Source organism: Sapajus apella, unplaced genomic scaffold (genome assembly GCF_009761245.1).
Source record: "Sapajus apella isolate SASKATOON/1434 unplaced genomic scaffold, GSC_monkey_1.0 scaffold46, whole genome shotgun sequence".
Taxonomy (NCBI): Eukaryota; Metazoa; Chordata; class Mammalia; order Primates; family Cebidae; genus Sapajus; species Sapajus apella.
In genome coordinates, this window is record NW_022436986.1 from 13744811 (window position 1) to 13751319 (window position 6509).

The window sequence follows — 6509 nt, forward strand, 5'->3', positions numbered from 1 at the left end:
AGGGTCTCACTATGTTTCCCAGGCTGGTCTTGAATTCTTGGGCTCAAGCAATCCTCCCGCCTTGGCCTCCCAGAGTCCTGGGATTACAGGCATGAGCCACTGCACCTGGCCCAGCCCAGTACTTCCTAAATGTAGTGTGCAAGTAGAGCCCTTGGGGATCTTGTTAAAATGCAGATTCTGATTTCATGGGTCTGGGATGGGGCGTTCTGCATTTTTAACAAGTTCCCAGGGGTATGCAAAGGCTACTGGTCCCTGGATTATTCTTGAAGTAGAAAGATTATAGGTAGCTATACTTAAAGTCAGTGTGGAAGATGGGCTGATGAGGGAAAAGATTAGACACAGGAAAAATATCAAACAAGGCACTGGGGTGGTGGCTTTTTAAGAACACTGTTGCTTCTTCCGTTACTTTTGGAAGCAGCCCCCATCAGCCCTGGGTTATGTCATCCCCTGTATTTTTCCCTCCCAGAACAGGGCAGGAGATGGGAGGGGTCAGAAATCAGCTGTGTGCACGTCTGTACAGATGGTGAATTTCGGCAACTGACATCACAGTGCTTCTGGGGGATCGTCACAACCTATTGATGTTCACTCCATCACAGGACTTGGAACAGCTCTGCTAGCAGAAAATACGACTCTCTTTTATGCTGTGGTAAAATAGTGCAACCACAAGCCCAGGATCCATAGAATGTGACCAGCTGTTTCAGTGGTTTTCTGTTACTATTTGTGAAGTCTTCATTCTTGTCATCTCTAGCAGAAGAGTGGTGCCAGTTGCCAGAGGTTTGAGGAAAAAGAAGTCATGGGAGACTTTACATTTGGGAAAATTCCATTCATTGACTTCATTATTTCTGGGAACTCAGAAAAGACCACCATGATCCTTTAGCCGTGAAAACACTGGGCCGGTTTTGGAAATGCTAGAATCCTGCAGGAGAAGCTTTTGAGAAATTCGGTACTGTGCAGTGTTGTAACCCGAACACTTTGCTGATATGTGAAGTTTCTGAAATATTGAACAGTGCCATAGCAACACAAGGTGAAATTAACACAGTGAAAATCATCATAACCAAAGAGACAGTGATAAATCTTGCAGTCATCACCTTGCCACACTTACTCTTATATGTCAATGTTTTTTGTTTGTTTTGTTTTCCTGGTCCTTATCCTTAGGCAGATCTATTATTTTTTTGAGGCAGTGGCAATTACATTCAATTCTGTGTTCTGAGTTTTCTGCTTAATATTGCAGCATAACTATTTTTCCATGCTGTTACCCAGACCCCATTAGAAAGTTCATGGGCTGCATAATTCACTGGTTAGATGTATCATAGTTTATTAAACCTTGCTATTGGCCATTTCAGTCACATGATGCCATTAAAAACAGAATGAGCAACATTGTCAGTGGGAGTGTGAAATGGTACAACTCTTTTGGGAAAGCGATTTGGCAATCTGTATCACAGGCCTGAAAAATGTTCATTGCCTTAGAGCTCGTCATTCCACTTCTGGGAATCTCTCATAAGGAAATAATCCAAAGTGTAGACTTTGGATTCATGCACCGAGAGCGAAGCTTTATATGTAATAGAGAAAAGCTTAAAACAACCCAAGTGTTTGAATATAGGAGAAACATTATGTAAATGTTACATACTGCTCAATGGAATATTATGCAGCCATTAAAAATATTTATGAAAGTTTATAAATGGAAAATGCTTACATTATTATTAAAGTAAGCAGGATGTAATATTTCATGCTATGGTCCCAGCCATGTAAATACAGGCTATTAAGTATGCATAGAAAAAGGTTGCAGGTAGCTTTGTGCAGTGGCAGTATCGTAGCCAATGAGGTTTATCCAAGGCGCAACTATTGCTAATTGAAAATTTTCCCACCGGCTGCGGTGGCTCAAGCCTGTAATCCCAGCACTTTGGGAGGCCGAGGCGGGTGGATCATGAAGTCAAGAGATCGAGACCATCCTGGTCAACATGGTGAAACCCCGTCTCTACTAAAAATACAAAAAATTAGCTGGGCATGGTGGCGCGTGCCTGTAGTCCCAGTTACTCGGGAGGCTGAGGCAGGAGAATTGCCTGAACCCAGGAGACGGAGGTTGCGGTGAGCCGAGATCGCGCCATTGCACTCCAGCCTGGGTAACAAGAGCGAAACTCCGTCTCAAAAAAAAAAAAAAGAAAATTTTCCCAATACCCCGCCATGACAACTTGAAATACAGTCGGCATTGGCAATTTTTGAAGTCTCTATGGAGACTGTATTATAAAAAAAAAAAAAAAAGAAAAAGAAAAAGGTGGCTGGTATGGAAAGTGAAGGATTTGTGCTTGAAGAAAAAGAAAAAAGGAAAAATAAAAATAAAATAAAAAATAAAAAAATAAAAAGAAAACACACCAAAATATTAACATTAGGTGTTGGGAATAGAAATGACTTTTTCCTTCAACTTCTCATGGCTTAAGAAAAACCAAAACAACCTTTATTTTGCTCTGATAAAAAGTTAATGCTTTCATTGCAAGCATTTGGCCAGGCGTGGTGGCTCATGCCTGTAATCCCTGCACTTTGGGAGGTAGAGGCAGGTGGATCATGAGGTCAGGAGTTCAAGACCAGCCTGACCAACGTGGTGAAACCCCATCTCTACTAAAAATACAAAAATTAGGGCCGGGTGCGGTGGTGGCTCAAACCTGTAATCCCAGCACTTAGGGAGGCCAAGGCGGGTGGATCATGAGGTCAAGAGATCGAGACCATCCTGGTCAACATGGTGAAACCCCGTCTCTACTAAAAATACAAAAAATTAGCTGGGCATGGTGGCGCATGCCTGTAATCCCAGCTACTCAGGAGGCTGAGGCAGGAGAATTGCCTGAACCCAGGAGGCGGAGGTTGCCGTGAGCCGAGATTGCGCCATTGCACTCCAGCCTGGGTAACAAGAGTGAAACTCCGTCTCAAAAAAACAAAAAAAACAAAAAAACCAAAAATTAGCTGGGTGTGGTGGTGGGTTCCTATAACCCCAGCTACTCAGGAGGTTGAGGCAGGAGAATCGGGAGGCAGAGGTTGCAGTGAGCCGAGATCATGCCACTGCCCTCCAGCCTGGGTGACAGAGAAAAACTTCATCTCAAAAAAAAAAAAAAAATTGCAAGCATTAAAGAAATGTGTCAGGTAGAAAGTTAACCCTCATTCACTGCCCTGTTTGGATTTCTCTAAAACATGTTTTCAAAATTAATTTATTGTGAGAATATCAGACCAAACTATTTTTGAAGAAGTTGTACATATTTTTTTGTGTTGTAGAATTCTTTTGCTTTTTTTAAAAAATACATGTATCCTAAGACAAATTAAGTTCTATATGTAGTCAGCAGTATGGTATCTAGACTTTTCTTTATAAGGGAGAAGAGGAGAACAAGCTCAACCACCAGAAAAACAGATCTCATTTTGCTTGTTATCAAATAGGCATTATTATCAACTCTGCAATTTCTTATTCTTGCTTTTCTTTTCTTTTTTTGAGACAGAGTCTTGCTCTGTCACCCAGGCTGGGGTGCAGTGGAGCAGTCTTAGCCCATGCAACCTCCGTCTTTCAGGTTCAAGAGATTCTCCTGCCTCAGTCAGCCTCCCTAGTAGCTGGAACTACAGGAGTGTGCCACCATGCCTGACCATTTTTTTTTTTTTTTTTTTTGAGATCTCTTTTCACCCAGGCTGGAGTGCAATGGGGCCATCTCGGCTCACTACAACCTCTACCTCCCAGTTTCAAGCGATTCTCCTGACTCAGTCTCCCGAGTAGCTGGGATTACAGGTGTGCACTACCATGCCCAGCTAATTTTTTTGTGTTATTAGTAGAGATGGGGTTTCACCATGCTGGCCAGACTGGTCTCAAACTCCTTACCTCAGGTGATCCACCTGCCTCGGCCTTCCAAAGTGCTGGGGTTACAGGTGTGAGCCACTGCACTTGGCCAAATCTGGAATTTCTTAGATGTGGAGTAAAGTTAATCTGTTAACCAGGTCCTTGTTGATCTAGATAATTCATATTGATTCAAAAATTGTTTTTACGAGACTTCATTCAGAATGAGGTCATATGAGCTCTACATTTCTGCTTCTCCCATATCACACAGGGCTTGCTAAGTACTAGCTAGGCACACAAACTTTGCAAAAGGACTGAAAGTTTGATGCAGAAAGGGTTACTGAGAGATCACATTCACAATTCAATGTGGATTAGTGAAAAAAGATGGCAACATCGGAGAACCTTACTGAATAACCCAGTATGGACCAGGTATTGCAATAGGCACTTAATTTAATCTCTCAATCCTTTCAGTATCTCCTTGAAATAGGTACTATTAGCCCTCAACTGACAGATGAGAAAACTGAGGCTGAGGTTTGCACAGCCAGTGAGTGGGGCAGACGAGCTTTTAATCTATTAATATACCTGTCTGACTTCGCAACCTCTGACCTTTCCATGGGGCAGGAGAGGCGCCAGATGAGTGACTCAGGAAATAGGGTCATAGGTCTCCCTCTTCTGAGGCAAGTGTCCTTTCATGCCAGGCAGCTAATAAAAGGTCCCTGTTTTATTTACTATTGCCTGGCTATCTTCTGTTCTGCATTCCATGAGCCAGTAAGCTCCTAAAGGGTGACGCATTTTCTTTCTCTCCTATAATAACAGTACATTGGCACCTCTCTGCCCAATTAGAGGATTGATGTCTATTTCTTAGTCTACATGCTGATGTCTGTGCCTGACCAACTAATCCCTCCCCTGAACAATAGAAAACAGACCAAGCACTGGGCGCTGTGGCGCATGCCTATAATCCCAGCACTTTGGAAGGCCAAGGAGGGCCCGATTGTTTAGGCCCAGGAGTTCAAGAACAACCTGGGCAACATGGTGAAACCCCATCTCTACAAAAAATACAAAAATTACCCGGGCATGATGGCACATGCCTGTAGTCCCAGCTACTCAGGAGACTGAGGTTGGAGGATCTCTTGGGCCTTGGAGGTGGAGGCTGCAATGAGCCATGATTGTACCACTGCACTCCAGCCTGGGCGACAGAATCCAAACCCATGTCAAAACAAAAACAAAACCAAAACCCAAAAAACAAAAAACAGACCAGGATGCTTCCCTACCAGAGAACATTGAGAAATGATTAGCTTCTCTATGCTTGTCTTTCCTGAGCATATCTGCTGAATGTCACCAGCTCATGACTGTCCATTCGAAAGACAGGAGAGGAGCAAGCCCAGGGAGGTTGATTCGTGGAAAGAGTAACACATCCAAAGAGCATAACTCTGAACTTACTTACTTAAAAACATCTATAGTTGACTTTCATTATTGTGGCAGCTGTTTTCGGTAAAGTTGCAATGAACGCTGAATTACTGACTATTAAACAGTCACTCGCAGGGGATCTACCTGGTAAGGTCTCTTTGAGTCTCTGCTTACAATGTTTCCATCCACCAATCAATACATAACTGTGTTGTATGTGTGCTTTTGTTTAAAGCACCTTATTTAGGCTGGGTGTGGTGGCTCAGGCCTGTAATTTCAGCAGTTTGGGAGGCTGAGGTGGTCAGATCACCTGGGGTCAGGAGTTTAAGATCAGCCTGGTGAAACCCCATCTCCACTAAAAATACAAAAATTAGCCAGGTGTGGTGGCACATTACCTGTGGTGTCACATGGAGGCCGAGGCAGGAGGCTGAAGCAGTAGAATTGCTTAAACACGGGAGGTGGATGTTGCAGTGAGCTGAGATTGTGCCACTGTACTCCAGCCTGGGTGACGGAGAGAGACTTGGTCTCAAAACACACAAAAAATAAAATAGATGTACCTTATTTAATATATCTTGTTGATTCATTAACATTGAATTCACAGCCAACAGCAATATAACTAAGGCCTGAATGAAGCTTATCTATAGTGCACATCACACCACTCTGATGCTTAGAAACACCAGACAGCACTTCAGCACATTCCTGGAAACCATGTTAAACAGCCAGATTATCAACAAAAAGCACAAAAGCTGGGCACAATGGCTCACGTCTGTAATCCCAGCACTTTGGGAGGCAAAGATGGGCAGATCACCTGAAGTCAGGAGTTCGAGACCAGCCTGGCCAACATGGTGAAACCCAACTCTACTGAAAATACAAAAATTAGCTGGGTGTGGTGGTGTGCACCTATAATCTCAGTTACTTGGGAGTCTGAGGCCCGAGAATCGCTTGAACCCAGGAGGCAGAGGTTGCAGTGAGCTGAGATGGTGCCACCACACTCCAGCCTGGGCGACAGAGTGAGACTCCATCTCAGAAAAAAAAAAAAAAAAAGCACAAACATACGAAAAATGCTTGTGGCACTAAATGCGTTGCAAAAAGGCCACATGGATAGTTGGGGAACTGAAACAAGAAGACAGAGCACCACCTTGCTAGCATCAGCTGGGAAGGTATGTGGGTGACTCAAATGTTTCGCCCCTCCTCCCGTGTCTGTGAATGGCCATTGAAGCACAATAAGTTTTTTTTTGTAGCTTTTTTTGAGACGGAGTCTTGCTCTGTCACCAGGCTGGAGTACAGTGGCAAGATCTCAGCT

The 6509-nt window shown here is 43.6% G+C and overlaps 1 pseudogene; it reads left to right on the top strand.

The window, feature by feature from the left end:
* The first annotated feature begins 1788 nt into the window (after positions 1-1788).
* Positions 1789-1905, top strand: LOC116524929 (annotated as a pseudogene).
* The last annotated feature ends 4604 nt before the right edge of the window (positions 1906-6509 follow it).